We start from the raw sequence: 16,817 nt of genomic DNA, 5'->3' as shown, positions 1-16,817 counted from the left end.
GCAGACGTCTTCACATTCTAAAAAAAAAAAAACATGCTCCATCGTTTCTCTAGCTTTACCGCAGCAAGCACATGCATCTTCTTCCTTCTTATAGCTCGCTTTATAGGTATGTGTTCTAAGGTATCATTATCTCGCTTCAAAAAGTAATGAGCTTTTCTGTGAGTTATCGTAAATGGTTTATTTCCTTATTTCGTTTTTTCCTCTCACGTAGTTACCCATGGCACGTTCCTTTTCCATTGCCACCACCCATGAGATTATTTTAGCATCTCTGACTTTCCACCGCTTGACGTTCCTTGTTGCTCCGTTGCCCACCCTACAGGCCGCATACTTGCTGGTAAGCTTCCTAGTTCTTTTCTTCCACTGTGAACCAATGTTTTTTCTATACAGATACCTCAACATTCCCCCAGCCCATTTACTTTCTTCCCTATTCCTGAGCCGTTCTTCACACTCAATTTTACTGCGAGCTTCCCTCATTTCAAAACTAGTCGAGCCCGTATCACCCTGCACAGCTTCATTTGCAGTCTTCTCATGAGCGCCCAATGGGAGGCGACCTGCTGACCTTTGGTTCCCGTCGAGTCCTGATTGTACCCCTGATTTAAAGCAAATAACCGCATTTCCAAAAGTAAATCCTGGAACCATTCCATCTTTCCACATACCTCGGAGGACCTCGTACCTATTGTATCCCCATAGCGTTCTGTGCTTCAATATGGCTGCATTTCTCTTCTCTTTCACTGTTGCTGTTTTCCCCCGCGTTTCCATATATCTATTGCCTTCGTTTATCTATATACCAAGGTATTTATTTATATTCTGCTACTTGAGGTATTTCCTGACCCTGTATCGCCACTGTCTCTTCACTATTTTCATTGAATACCATAACACCTGATTTCCTAATACTAAATTTCAAACCAAAATTGTTGCCTTTCTATCCACAGATATTAGCCTGACGTTACTAATCACTTATCTTGTTAGCTGGCAACACAATGTGGTCTAGATAAAATAAACCTGGAAGCTGCTGCTCTACTACTGTACCCACCTTTTTGTATCAGAGGTTAAACCCGATATTACTTCTTTCTAGCGTCCTCTCCATCCACACTATGTAAGACATAAACAGCAGTGAGGATAAAAGACACCCCTAAAAAAGACGCCTCAGTTCCTTGTTGATATAAACTTTCTCCTCACTCCTCATTCCTTCCCATTCAACCAAACGGTATTTTCTAGGTAAATCTCTCTTAAAACTGTAGACAATCGTCAACTACGCCTTCCCCATCCAGAATATCCCACAAAATATTGTGGTTTACGTTGTCATAGGCTCATGGATTGTCTAAAAAGGTCACATATAACGGTCTGCTTTCTACTCTTGATAATTCAATGCACGGAGAAAGAACAAATAAGTTATCATCTAAACACCAACCTATTCTAAAGCCTTTCTGAAGTTCTCCAAAGGCAGCATTATTCTGTGCCCATGCTTGAAGCTTTAATTTGATTGCCTACATTGCTAGCCTGTATATTACCGATGTAATGGTCAACGGTGTATACGAGTGAGATATATCTTTGTCCCCCTTACCTTTATAAATATATTCATTCTACTTTGTCGCGAACTACATGGTATTCGTCTGTCTTTTAAAGTTTTTTCCACTGCCCCAACGAAGCGCTTCTACTGGCAGACAGGGACTGGTGCATTGCATTCTTGTTTACGGACTGCTGAAAAGTTGCGCTGCCCTGCCTCCCATCGTTGACAGCCAGCGATGGGAGGCAGGGCAGACCTGTCTGGCTGACGACATGAGGAAGTGGAGCTCTCCGTGCGCTGAGTGGCTCTTTGCTGGTTTCAAATTCTGTCAGGATGGCTGGATTACCTGTAGTACTTGTAGGATGTTCGAAACTTGAGCAAAAGAAGTAGAGGACGTCCTCTACGTAAAAAAGGTAGAACTGCAACTGAACATATTCTGCACCATGTACATCACGAGCTGTGATGTGGCAGGTGGCAGCCTATAAATGAATGAGCTGACTTTGGATTCAAAGAGGTCGATGGTCGTTTCAGCAGCATTTGAACTACTTTCGCGAGAGCGGGACATGAGAGAGAACCCAACACATTGTATCGTCTTTCTTGTCCCTTGTTCTAGTGCTTTTCCAAAATTCTGTTGAACCAAAACGCTCAATTCTAACCATTGTGCAATCAATTTACCCTAATTGTTACTTTATGGCCTCTTGTTCTCTTGTTGAAACTCAATGCAAGCTTTCATGGAGTGGTCGACTGCATTCTTCAGTTACAATGAGTGCTTAGCAACTGGTGTTTGTTTACTGTTTGAAAATGCGAAAAAGCAATCTTTACATAGCTGAAGGGGATTCTTGAGCTATTCTTGCTTCGAAGCGACAAACTTTATGCTGATCACAAATGATTGTTTCGAAACTTCGGCTGTCCAAGTAGGTAGAGTGGAATCGAACAGTACAAGCGCATTGCTGACGGTCCTAACTTCTGTCTTTCCCATAAGCGGTCTTCACGCCTTTGCTGACACGTTTCCTGTCGTGGCAATATTCTGTAACAATTCCTTGCGCTTTTACTTTTTAAAAGTGTAAAGAGGATTACTCGGGTCGTAGAATAGCAGCGACAAACGTAGTACCAGCAGATACGGCGCAGCCAGAGTGCGAACTGGGCACGAGCCACCGCGATCAGGGCAACGGGGCTTTCCAGCCTGCCGATATTCTTCGTCGCACTCACCCCTGGAATTGAAGAGTAGCCATCCTGGCGATCTTGGAAGGGGTGAGCGGATCGTAATACGGCTTCGGCCGGTCAATGTGCAGAGTCTCTCGCATCCGACAGCGCAGATCGGGAGATTACGATACAGGTTGCACCACGTAATTAACTGGTCATGACTGCGCAACCACGTGGCTGAAATCGTGACGCTCTTTCTGGCGGCACTGTTGAGCAGATGTCAAAGAACGGGCCAGTTGTCAGTATTTCTAGGCGTACTAAGTGACCGTAGAAAAAGGTCCGCATTCAGCAGGGTCCGGCCGGTACGGATGAACCGAATCAATGTAGCTGCAGAGATGGCGGCCCCAAAGAAGAAAGAATCATGAGAATCCTGTAGTGGCTTAAGAGGCAGTGTTATATACATATGTGATGAATGGAAGCACAAGATCCCAGTTGGAGTGATCAGCCGCAACATACATTGACAGCATGTCACCAAGAGTTCTGTTCAATTGTACTGTTAAGCCATTTGTCTGTGGACGATGAGCCGCGGTAGTGCGGAGAATGATTTGGCATTCAGATTTTAGTGACTGCAGGACGTCCGCGAGGAATATGCGACCTTGATCGCTCAGCAGTTCATGAGGTGCGCCATGGAGGAGAACAAAGCTGTTTAGAATGAACAACTTGTTTGCTGATGCGGCAGGCAAGGCGGCGCTCTTAGCTTATTGTGTCAGATGGTTTACGGCGCCAACAATTCATCGGTTGCCAGCGCCAGTAGATGGAAGAGACCCGTATAAATCAGTGCCGATACAGTCAAATGGCTGAGCTTGTCAGGGAAGTGGCTGGAGAGGTACGGTGGAGAGATGCTGGACACACTTGCGTCGTCGGCAGGCAATGCAGTAGCGCATGTATTTGTGGACGAAGTTGTACACCCCTCACCAATAATATCATAGGGGCAGCCGTGTGTAGGTTTTTGACACTGCGCCGGGACCACACTGTGGGTCTGAGCGAAAAGAGGAGCTTAAACCTTGTTGAAGGTGGCGGAGCACTACTAAGAGGCCATCTGCGGCCGTCATTTTGGCAGTTGCGGCGGTATAAAAGTCCGTCGCGGATTATCAAATGCTGCACCTGTCGCTGTACCAAGTAGAAAGTTCATTGGCGCGTTGGAGAAGTTGGTGTAGTGGTGCGATCACAGTAGCGAAATTGGCAACGAAATGTCGAAAATATAAGTATTGGCCAATGAAGCTGCATAGTGCTTTCAAGTGAGTGGGCTTCAGGAATTCGGATACGGCGCGAAGTTTAGCAGGATCAGGAAGAATGCCTTCTTTGGAGACAATGTGGCCTAATATGGTCAATTTTCGAGCTGGAAATAGGCACTTTTTTAACTTAAGTTGGAGACCAGCATTCCGGAGACAGGTCAAAACTTGATGTAAACGCCGAAGATGGGTCGGAAAATCAGGGGAAAAGACGACAACGTCGTCGCGGTAGCAGAGACAAGTATGCTACTTCATGCCTCGTAGGATATCGTCCATCAGGCGTTCAAAGGTGGCGGGCGCATTGCACAGACCGAACGGCATTACAGTGAATTCATACGAGCCGTGTGGTGTTGCAAACGGGGTTTTAGAACAGTCAGCGTCAGCCATGGGCACCTGCGGTAGCCAGAGCGGAGATCTAAGGAGGAAAAAACTCCGGTCCTTGCAAACAGTCAAGTGCGCCACCAATACGTGGCAACGGGTATACACCCTTTCGGGTAATCTTGTTAAGCCTTCGATAATCGACGCAAGATCTTATGGCGCCGTCTTTTTTTCTTTCTTTACGAGGACGACTGGTGATGCCCAGAGACTACTAGAAGGCTGGATGACACCGTGTTTGAGGATATCGTTCACCTGATCATTGATAAAGCGTATTTCAGTCGCCGATACTCGGTAGGGACGATGTCAAATGGGTTTATGACTTTCAGTGTAGATAGTGTGCGAAATTCAGTCGTTGTGCGGCCGAGTGATGTTGCTTGGCAATCAAAGGAGGAAGAGAAGCGTTGGAGCAAGCGAAGAAGTTCGTCGCGCTGCGTCGTCGTAATGTCATTGGCAATCGCTGGCGTAAAAAAGCGCGGCAGTGACTGAGGAGGCGATGCCTCGTGAGCGGCAAGAAAAGGGGAGTCATCGATCGTGTCAAATATTGAAGATGAGGTCAGTGGCTCTGCTCTGCCAATGCTTTCACGGCGACGTAATGTGTGGGTTCAGCCGATGGGTTTGAGACGCACATGAGAGAGCCGCCAGCTTCCAACTCGAGGATGGCGAACGGCAGTGGTAGTGAACGGTGGCGAAGTGAGAGTTTAGACGGAGCGAAGTGTACTGTGCCGTCATCTACACAGTCACAAGAGATACTGACAAGAGTGGAAGACCAGGTAGGTATAACTGTGTCTTCTGAAACAGCGATTTTCCGACAATGGTTCTTATAGTCAGTGATAACATCGGTCGAAAACTGAAACAGCTCGGTTTCGGCGCGGGCGCAGTCAATGATCGGTTGATGTGTGGAGAGAAAGTCCCAACCTAATATGACGTCGTGTGAACATGATGGCATCACGATGAATTCTATGTTATAGAGGACCTCCTGTATGACGACACGAGTGGTGCAGGCGCCGGATGGCTCGACGTGCTGCGCGTTGGCAGTGCGAAGAGACAGTCCAGAAAGCGGCGTCGTCACCTTTTCTATATTGCGGCAAAGACGCGCATCTATCTCTGAAAGTGCAGCGCCGGTGTCGACAAGTGGTGCAACGCTCCTTCTATTGCGACTTCAATAACGTTCTTCGAGGAAGTGTGAGACCTTATGCATTTCACTGACCCCGCAGGTCTCGCCTCCTGAACTGCAATTATTAGTTTTCCTGGCGCAGAGGGCTCCGCCGCCAGTGCATGGGGGAAAGGGAGCGGCGGCGAGAAGGTGAACGGCGAGCGGCGGATAATGCGGTCTCGACGGCAGGAGGAGATTCAAAGGCGTCCGAATAGTTGCAGCGTTGTTGCAAACGTGGCGCATAGAGACGCACATTGTTGGTGATGTTCGGTGTTAACAGGCGACAGTGACGTGCCACGTGTCGAGCGTGGCCACAATAAAAACAAATTGGGTGGTTATCTTTCGTGCGCCAATGGTCTTGTGGTCGTGCATGTCGCACCAGTGGCCGGACCGGAGGAAAGACGGGTAGGCGCAAAGGTAGGCGAAGGGCGCCGTAGGTCTGTGGCGCAGGCCTCATCGCGACTTCCGCGTACGTCAAAGAAGCGCCCGTCGGAGCCTGCTGGAGAGAAGGCGAAATGTGGTCGGCTACCTGCTCCTTGATGACAGATTGGAGAGCGGGTGCCAATGGAGTACTCGGCTGGCCAAGTGTAAGTGGAATCAAGGAAAGCTGACGAGCCACCTCTTCACGGACGAACTCCTTGATCTGTAGCAGCAAGGAAGTGTTATCCGGGGCAACAGCCAAGCTCGACATGGAAGTGGCCTGAGGAGGAGATTGGCGGGTTGCCACGCGTTGTTTGCGTACCTCGTCGAAGCTTTGATACATAGTTCAGACACTGTCACCAAATTTTTCGCCGACAGCTTGTGGAAGGAGTCGTCTTCAATGCCCTTAAGGTATGGCGGAACTTCTCGGCATCAGCAATTGCGACGTCAACGCGATTAGAGTGGTCAACGAAATCTTCTATACAACTGGTAAATGTATCCCCGTCCTGTTGCGCACGACCACGCAAACGTTGCTCGGCGCGAAGCTTGCCAATGGCGAGTCGCCCGAATACCTCCGTCACGTTAGTTTTGAAGGCCGTCCACGTCGTGAGATCATTTTCGCGATTGCAGTGCCACAGGCTGGTGACACCGCTCAAATAAAACGACATGGAATACAGTTTTTTTCGTCTCGTACCAGTGGTTGTGGATGCTCACCCGGCCGTAGTCAGCGCGTCAGTCTTCTACGTCATGCTATTCGGTACCGTTGAAAATGGGTGGGTCGCGCTGACGCAACGGGCCGGGACCACTCTAGTCACCACGGCCGCGAGTTGCGGCTGGAGTGGTCCTTCTTCCGGCGTAAGGAAGACAGGTTGCCTTGTCTGATTGTGAAGTTCTAGAATTCCTGTTGTGCCCAGTAGCTCCACCAAATATAAAGAGGGTTTATTCGGGTCGTACTGCAGCAGCGACAAACGAAGCACCAGCAGGTAGAGCGCAGCCAAAGAGCGAACTGGGTACGCGTCACGCGATGGCAACCGAGCTTTTCAGCCTATCTGTCTTCTTCGTTGCAAAATATATATCTCGCCGTGGGCAGTGATTTTCATGTCCACAGAGGCTCCTGCACCGACGTCCATGTTGGTTCCATGTTGCTTATGCAAGGCGGGATACTGACTTTATCAGCAAGTACGTTCAAGGCCCGGCTAATCATATTTATCGGTGTTGCTTGCTTCGTGGACAGCGTTGTTGACTTCATTCTCAGGTCTTTGTCTGTACCGTGCTGGCTTAATAAGACCATGTCGAGCAAAACGTCCCAGTACCGTTGTTGCCACATAACGAAAGGCAATGGGTAATGAATACATTGTTTTGCACATGAAAAATAAATACTTTAGAAGAAAACAGGAAAGGATACGTCGAGCGCTGGTCAAGCAATTATATGGAACTAGCGCTCCGTGTATCCTTTCCTATTTTTGGTCCTAAGTTGTTATTTTCCTGTTAGCACAACAATATATTCATTGCATCTCAGCGAACTCACCCGGCAACAAGGTCTACTCACAGGGTATGTCAGGCCATGCACCTTCCGTAGAGTCGTGTTTGTTCCTGTCGGCGTAATTCAGTGACATCAAAGTGTCCGTGTTTAAACGTCACCTCATACACTCTTTACTGCATTCAACTTCGCGCTCAAGGATCCTCTGATGACCGAGTAGTGAGCTTATGTGTCCACTATAGTGGTTACAATGTGACCGTCCAGCAACATGTCCAAGTTGGTGCTTTTGGCTCCTGCAACTACGGTAAGGTCACGGCCCCGAATCACGGCTACGTCCCGTTCGCCCGCGGTTCTTATGTCACGTCTTGAGGCGGCGCTTTTTTGTACGTGTGACTGCCTCGACAGCGTATTTATCCTACGTTGTCGAGATTTTGCAGCGTCATCACGTAGTCGGCAGGACAGGGTGTTCGGAATTTTGATGGAGAGCAACTACAAGTCTATCTGTCGCTGCTTTTACTCCTCCCGGCAAGGAACAAGAGACTGCCTAAGTGTTGTGGCAATCTACAGTCTTCGTGGCGCCACCAGGTCGCGGACTGGAGAGGCAAAACTGGATGGTCGTCGAGATATGCCCTCGATTGTTGCCGTACCGTAGGCAACATCTCGTGTCATTGCCATATTTAGGTGATTAGGCGAAATGGTACACTTCCGCATTCGCGCACACATCCGTATACGCATCCACTTAGAAAATCCCCCACGCACAGCGCTGTGTTCTGTGCGTGTGTGTGTGGGGGGGGGAGTCATGATTGTATGTGTTTGTGGGGGTGTGTGCGTGAATGCGCGAGTGCACAATTGCATTTTTTCGCTTTAATATGACCAGCTACCAACTAATCCAAAAGCAAGTTCTACTAAGCCATGTGCTTGTCGCGAGCGCGACACGTTCACGCTGAATCCTCGCAGTCCCATCTAGTGGTAGTGGTGACGCAGAAGATGTAAACTTTGCAGTGATAGCAAAGCGTGCGGTCTTTGCGGGCGCACGAGACTTCCATCTTCTGTCGAAAGCTTCTTGTGGACATGGAAAGGTTGGTTGGTGGCGGTGATGGGGGCTGGCGACGGAAATGCGGCGTTACGGGGCCCTGGCGCTGAGGGAAAACCTGATGGCGGTGAACGTCGACGTAGGTCATTGCTTCCGGCTAGAGTTGTAGTAGTGACGCTGAATAAAGCAGCAAAAGTGTGAATGACGAAACTATCGTTTTATTGGGGAACCTGTGCCCTCAAAAACAGGCTACACTCAAAGAACAGCGATGGCATCGAACACAGTGGGCGATAATCGAAAATTTGATCGGCGGGTCAAGCACGTCGGCTTTTGTACATCAGTCGTCGAACATTCCAGAGGAATCGCCGGTTCCCGCGTGTCTTCCAGAAAGTTCTATACCATTCGCGTCACGCATACATGAAATCAGATTACACGAGGTTCGGTGCCAACAGAGAGCGGATATTACAATCGATAACATTCGAGAAACTGCGTCCAGACGCGTCCTGCGTGGTGCGATAACATGCGTTAGACGGTGAAAAGAGGTCACTCAAAGGAGGTAAAGTACATCCATGAATGCGCCCCTCTCAAAAAGCACCGTCCCGATGCTGCAAATAGGACAACGTAAAATAAAAATGACACATGATAAAGAAATGTAACAAAATAACAAAGAAGCAAAGTGCAAATTAGCACAACAAAAAAGTTAAAGTTTAGCTATGCAAAGTCCCGACTTTCTTTAGTGCTGGCAAGAGCGGCTTAAGCCGAGCAATATGGACAATTTCAGGCCGTGAGCGGCACCGCTGACATAGCGAAATGCCGTCTGGCACGACCTCATATTCGAGTGCGCCAAAGCGCCGGATGACGTTGGACGGTCTGGAATAGCGCCGTAAGAGCTTCTCGCGGACGAGGGTCGTAGTGTGCCTGAAGTGCGGCCACGATTTCGGCATAGCTCACTTGGTCGGGCGTCTTCGGTTGAAGCAGAGCACAAACCACGTCGTAAATTGAGCACTGCACAGTGCAAGCAAGTGTGCTCGTTGCTTGACAGAGTGAGTCACATCGTTGGCCTCGAAGAAAAATTGTAGCCGGCCGAACCACGATGACCAGTTGGAGCCAGTAAACTCCTCCAAACGTGCAGAAAAATCATGCTGGCGCTCAGCCATGACTCACTGGATGCTCCACGATGCCCTCTGGGCTTCCCTGCCACGGGTGATACGCCTCGTCGCCAATGTTATGTACTGGGAATTACATTTAATTGCGTCCTCGATCATCTTGCCCCAGGGTTGCCCTGAAACTAGAACGGTGCGCTTTGCACCGCGGTGGTGGCGCAGTGCGGAGGGTCAACATCGAGGACAAAACTGCACCCTGTGCAGGGTGCTTGCATGCAGCGCTACTTTGCTCCTGGTGAGCAAAACGTGCACGCGCACGTTTTATTATTTGCAGGTGCTAAGCATCCGCGGCAAGCACTCGAACCTTGTCAGACTGCGTGCTCCGACATACCTGGTTGCAAGCAAGCACCAATGGTTTTATAATTATTCCTGACGACCCGTTCCTAAAGACCCGTTCAACGACTCTCGGCCACTCTTCACCACATTGTCTTTGAATGAGGTCGATCAGCATGTGCGTCGTCGTCGCTGTCAGAAGAACTTGAAAAAAGCTGATTGATTGCGGCAACTAGCAGCGCTTCCTTTCTCATTGCCGACTTCTCCACTAGCTGACTCCGTCAACTCCGTTGCAACCGAAGCTATCGCGCCAGAGTGTCTGCGGTTCTGCAGTCGGCAGTGCGCGGGCGCGTCGCTCGTCCCGCAGTGCTTGCTGGGATTGCAACCCTGCGCGCCGCCGAGTTTCTCGGCGCGAGACGGGTCAACGGAAAACCGCTCCAACAGGGTGCGCTTCCGGTAATCGAGGATGGTCGGTGCGCACCGGCGCAGTTGATCGAAGACGCTATTTATTCCGCACGTAGTACACATTATGAACGTAGATTTGTCGGAGAGTTGGCGACCACACAACATCACGTGGCGCGAACACACTGTCTACGTGACTGTCCAACACGACACCAGGGTTTGCCAGGGATGTGGCGCCACACATAGACACAGTGCAGTAGCGTAGCCAGAAATTTCGTTCGAGGGGGAGGGGGGGCTGCCAATGCAGCTCGGCCTCCTCCTAAGAGGAAACATTAGGTCGGATGCTCCTATCTAAATCCATGTAGAGGGAGAATTCATTTTCCTCGGCAACCACTTCACTAAATATGATGAGGTTTGTGGCATTTCAAAGAAAAACTTTAATTCTAGTGAGTGTATGTTGCAAATTTTCGATTTAGGTCATCAATTTTTTATTGAAAAGTGGCAAAAATAAAAAAATTTTCAGAAAACGAAACACTGAAGTTTACAACTCTGTAAATCAGCAATGAAAATTGACATCACAATTTTGTGAATTCCACATATTAGAACATCTACAGCGGACAAAATTTATGTTACACATGAGTGTCAAGAAATTAAGTATTATGGAAATACGACTTTTGCAGAACCCTTGTACATAAGATAACCAATTCACATACGATACAAATAGACATATCGAACATGTCCGCTTTGAATGGTGTAGTGGATGCCGTTTACAGAACCGTGATATCTGTTCTTGATGCAGAATTCTTGATGCAAAATTTGTAAACTTCGTGCTTCTATTTTTATCGAAGTTTCAAATTTTTCAAAATATTTTAAACAAAGTTCGGGCCCTAAATCGAAATTCCGCTTCCAACAGACGCTAGAATTTAACTTACTCTCTCAAATGCAACAAATTTCATTAAAAGAGATTCAGGAGTTAACTCAGAAAAGCTTTTCTGCATTTTACACGTATCTGAATAGGCGGTGTCGGAGTTGGGCCCGAGATAAAGCTTCCTCCTAAACAATTTGCCTAGGGGTCCAAATACATGAATAATAACTGCATTGCCATTGCCAAAGATGCTGCAAACAAATTCTTGAGCTCTACGCACTGTAAATGCAAGTATAATATGTATCTTTCCATAAAATATTACACCCGTATGTGCCAAAAATTATGCCCAACATAACTGATGTCAATGCTTCCATGCTTTTTGTATATTTAGTAAGTAAACAAAATATCCCACGAACTTTAGAACTACATCAGTTCGAAACGAGCAAAGCAGTGCATGGCGCTGATATGAAAAACGTAACGACCATGAAATGAACAAGTTGAGGACAAATACGTTAATGAAACTTTGTCATTCAAGATCCTTGTTTACATCATCGTACATATGCAACGGCCAGTGAAAAATCTCAATGCCTCTGTCATTTGTTCCAATGTATTATGCAGGAGCAGCTGTCAGCGGTCGTGTATCGTGAGTGTTTGCACCGAAATTATAGTCGCAACAGAGAGCACGTATAAAAAGCAGGAGTTCTGCAGAATATACGAGGGCGAGTCAAATGAAAGTGAGCCAATGCGTATAAATGACAAACGGGGTACTTTATTTAAAAGTAGCCTCCATGAGCATTTAGACATTTGTCCCACCGACTAACGTGTCGCGTAATTCCCGTCTCATAAAGCTCCTTGGGTTGTTGCTTCAAAACGTCTGCATCTGACTTTCACGTCATCGTCCGAGACGAATCTGGTTCCCTTGAGCTGTTCTTTCGGTTCCAAAATATGGAAGTCGGAAGAAGACAGTTCTGAGCTGTATGGCGGATATTGCAACGTTTCCAACTTGAAATTTGCCACTTTTGTATTAACCACATCAGCGACGTGGGGACGGGCATTGTCGTGGAACAAGATGACTAAATTGGTCAATTTTTGACGTGGTTAGAGTTCGATTGTGACACACAGCCGATTCGGTGTTTCACAATATCGGAAATAATTGACAGTCTCTCAAGATTTAGCAAATTATATCGGTAATGGCCCCTGACGATCGAAACATAAAAGTCAACATCACCTTTCCGGCAAAAATGACGGCCTTTGCTTTCTTTGAGGGTGGTCAATTCGAATGTTTCCATTGTAAGCTTTGCCGTCGTGTTTCACGCTCGTAGTGGTGGCATGATAGTTCGTATCCGATCACAATTGCTGACAAGAAATCGTCACTCTTATTGTGATACTGGATCAGATGAGTAAAGGCAGTGCCGAACTTCTCCGTACTCTGACGATGGTTCAAAATATTGGGCATATATTGCGCACACAATAGCCGATAACCGAGGTGTTCATGAATTATGGCGTGAACAGTAACGGTGAACCGAACCGTGACTGATGTTCAGACGCTCTGCCAGTTCATCGATGCTTATCCTCCGTTCTTGTGTCATCAGCTCATCAACCTTTGCAGTTTTGTTAGGGGTGATTGCACGATGGCTTTGGTCCGGTCTTGGGTCGTCTTTGCAACTTTCATGTCCTTCTTTGAACCGTTTGTCCTAACGTTCCACAGAGGCCAATGAAATGCAATGTTGAATGTACACGGCAGCCATACGGTGACTAATATCTTTTTGGGAAACACCTTCAGCTGTCAAAACTCTCACGGCACCACGCTGCTCAACATCTGGATCGTCTATTACGTCACGCAACCATGTTCAACCCAGTGTATGAGCGCATTAAAGGACATTTATTCTCACACCTGCGTGCCACTTTTGTAAATGAGAGATGCCTGTGTAATACGCGCAGGCCTTGCAGATAATGAACAGAACCATAATTGCGCAGGTTGGGTCGGCTCACTTTCATTTGACTCGCCCTCATACATTAGAAATGCGAAGATACAATGGAATATACAAATGCGAAGATACAGCTTGATAAAGGGCAAAAAGGTGCCACTGGAAACAAATTTCACTGCACGTATACACAAAACCTCACAACAAGACATTTAAACATACGTATAAGTAAGGGTCCAATAAATCTACGTACACAAAACCTCGCAACAAGACATTTAAATATACCTATAAGTAAGTGTCCAATAAATCTACGTATCTGAGAAAAAATCGCGGCATATAATAGGTCAAACAAGGCAAATAAAGATGTTGCGCAATCACAGATTCATAGAATCCTATATGCCTCCCCCATTCCATCCACTCCCGCCGATGTATCGCGCGCGACGGAAAGCGGCGCGCATGCTCCTCACTTTTCTCCCTTGCGCACACAAGACTGAGCCACCATCGTCGGCTCACCCATTCCCCCCACCCTCCACACGCTTTCACTTCCATATACAGCATGCAGCGCGCGGTGACGATGTTATCGCCCGTGGACTTCATGCGGAACATGAGGGCGACAGCGACGGCAGGAATGCGCCTGGAGTGTCCATATAATTGATATCGCAATAATATAGTAAGAGTATCTGGCGGCTGAAGCGTCCCATGGCCCATTACTATGCGCAAAAGAAGTAACAATATAGAACTTTCGCCATGCGACAATTCGCTGCACCGCAACGTTTTTTTTTCTCGTAACCGCAACAACTAGAGGCTCCCTGCCGTAAGCCGCGCGCGCGTCCCGCAGCAGGTCCCCGAATCTGCGCTGCAGTGTGGGTTTACTGTACACGTTAAGGACGAAGAGTCCTCGGCCGCTCTCAGGAAATAATTATACGAACACGTGAGGTATCTTTACACCGGCAAGTTCTCGCTGCGCCACAGTGACGTTACGTCGAATGAGCACGGCGGCGACCGGCGACGGGGGAGACAGCCGGTGCGCCACCATCACCCCCAGCCCCGCGCCACCGGCCATGCGGGCTGTAGCCCGTTTCCTTCTTTGCCTGTTCTTCGTCGCGGTCGCATCTACGGCTTTGGAGCCAGGTAGTTTAACCGGATGGTTTGTGTCCTGTAAAAGGATCACGTCCGGTTTCGCCTCGCGGCTGCGTATGAATTGCTGGAGATTACCACGCTTCCTCCTGTAGCCGCGACAGTTCCTTTAATACGTAGATTTATTGGATACTTATACGTATGTTCAGATATCTTGTTGCGAGGTTTTGCGCATACGTGCAGTGAACATTGTTTCCAGTGGCACTTTTTTGCCCTTTATCAAGCTGTATCTTCGCATTTGTATATACCATTGTATCTTCGCATTTCAATGTACGAGGGCGAGTCAAATGAAAGTGAGCCTACCCACCCTGCGCAATTGTGGTTCTGTTCATTATCTGCAAGGCCTGCGCGTAGTACACAGGCATCTCACATTTACGAAAGTGACACGCTGATGTGAGAATAAATGTCGTTTAATGCACTCATACACTGGGTTGAACATGGTTGCGTGACGTAATGGACGCTCCAGAAGTTGAGCAGCGTGGTGCCATGAGGTTTTTGACAGCTGAAGGTGTTTCCAAAGAGAAATTAGTCACCCAATGGCTGCCGTGTACATTGAACATTGTATTTCATTGGACACTGTGGAGCGTTAGAACAAACGGTTCAAAGAAGTACGTGAAAGTTGCAAAGACTATCCCAGACCGGACCAAAGCCATCGTGCAATCACCCCTAACAAATTTGCAAAGGTTGATGAGCTGATGACACAAGATCGGAGGATAAGCATCGATGAACTGGCAGAGTGTCTGAACATCAGTGACGGTTCGGTTCACCGTTACCGTTCACGCCATAATTCATGAACATCTCGGTTATCGGCTCTTGTATGCGCAATGTATGCCGAAGAGTTTGAACCACCGTCAGAATACGGAGAAGTTCGGCACTGCCTTTACTCATCTGATCCGGTATCACAATAAGAGAGACCATTTCTTGTCAGCAATTGTGATCGGATACGAACTATCATGCCAATACTACGGGCCTGAAGCACGACGGCAAAGCGTACAATTGAAACATTCGAATTGACCACCCTCAAAGAAAGCAAAGGCCGTCATTTCCGCCGGAAAGGTGTTTTTGAGTATTATTGTTCGATCGTCAGGGGCCATTACTGATAGAATTTGGTAAATCATGAGAGACTACCAATTGTTTCTGATATTGTGAAAAGCCGGCTCGGCTGCGTGTCGCAATCAAAAACAAACTACGTGAAAAATTGACGAATGGAGTCATCTTGTTCCAGGACAATGTCCGTCCCCACGTCACTGATGTGGTTAATACAAAAGTAGCAAAGTTCAAGCGGGAAACGTTGCAACATCCGCCATACAGCACAGACCTGTCGCCTTGTGACTTCTATATTTTGGAACCAAAAAAACAGCTCAAGGGAACCAGATTCGTCTCGGACGATGACGTGAAAGTCAGTTGCAGACGTTTTGAAGCAACAACCCAAGGAGCTTTATTAGACGGGAATTAGGCGACTCGTTAGTCGGTGGGACAAATGTCTAAATGCTCATGGAGGCTACTTTTAAATAAAGCACCCCGTTTGTCATATATTCGCATTGGCTCACTTTCATTTGACTCGCCCTCGTATATTCTGCAGAGCTCCTGCTTTTTATACGTGCTCTCTGTTGCGACTTTAATTTCGGTGCAATTACTCACGATACACGACCGGTGACAGCTGCACCTGCGTAATACATTGAAACAAATGACAGCGGCATTCAGATTTTTCACTGGCCGTTGCATACGTACGAGTATGTAAACAAGGATCTTGAATGACAAAGTTTCATTAACATATTTGTCCTCAACTTGTTCATTTCATGGTCGTTACGTTTTTCATATCACCGCCATGCACTGCTTTGCTCGTTTCGAACTGATGTATTTCTAATGTTCGTGGGATACTTTCTTTACTTACTAAATATAGCAAAAACATGGAAACAATGACATCAGTTATGTTGGGCATAACTTTTGGCACATAGGATATAATATTTTATGAAACAATACATATTTTATTTGTATTGACAGTGCGTAGAGCTCAAGAATTCGTTTGCAGCATCTTTGGCAATAGCAATGCAGTTATTATTGATGTATTTGGACCCCTAGGCAAATTGCTTAAGAGGAAGCTTTAGCGCGGGCCCTACTCCGACGCCGCTTATTCAGATACGTGTAAAATGCAGAAAAGCTTTCTCAGTTAACTCCTGAATCTCTTTTAAGGAAATTTGTTGCATTTGAGAGAGTAAGTGAAATTCTAGTGTCTGTTGGAAGCGGAATTTCGAGTTAGGGTCCGAACTTTGTTTAAAATATTTTGAAAAATTTGAAACTTCTATAAAAATAGAAGCACGAAGTTTACAAATTTTGCATCAAGAGTTCTGCATCAAGAACAGATATCACAGTTTTGTAAACGGCATCCACTACACCATTCAAAGCTGACAGGTTCGATATGTCTATTTGTACCGTATGTGAATTTGTTATCTTATGTACAAGGATTCTGCAAAAGTCGTATTTCCATAATACTTAATTTCTTGAGACTCATGTGTAACATCAATTTTGTCCGCTGTAGTTGTACTATTATGTGCACTTCACAAAATTGTGATGTCAGTTTTCATTGCTGATTTACAGAGTTGTAAACTTCATTGTTTCGTTTTCAGAAAATTTTCAATTTTTGCC

General features: G+C 47.0%; 1 protein-coding gene across 11 annotated transcripts in view; it reads left to right on the top strand.

The window, feature by feature from the left end:
• LOC135897954 (neprilysin-1-like) overlaps nt 1-16,817 on the top strand; it is a 752,274-nt gene that overhangs the window by 237,911 nt on the left and 497,546 nt on the right. The window lies entirely within an intron of this gene.

The sequence above is a fragment of the Dermacentor albipictus genome, chromosome 2 (genome assembly GCF_038994185.2).
Source record: "Dermacentor albipictus isolate Rhodes 1998 colony chromosome 2, USDA_Dalb.pri_finalv2, whole genome shotgun sequence".
In the NCBI taxonomy this organism is placed as follows: Eukaryota; Metazoa; Arthropoda; class Arachnida; order Ixodida; family Ixodidae; genus Dermacentor; species Dermacentor albipictus.
Note: the sequence above shows the minus strand (reverse complement) of the source record. Positions and strands in the feature narration are given on the sequence as shown.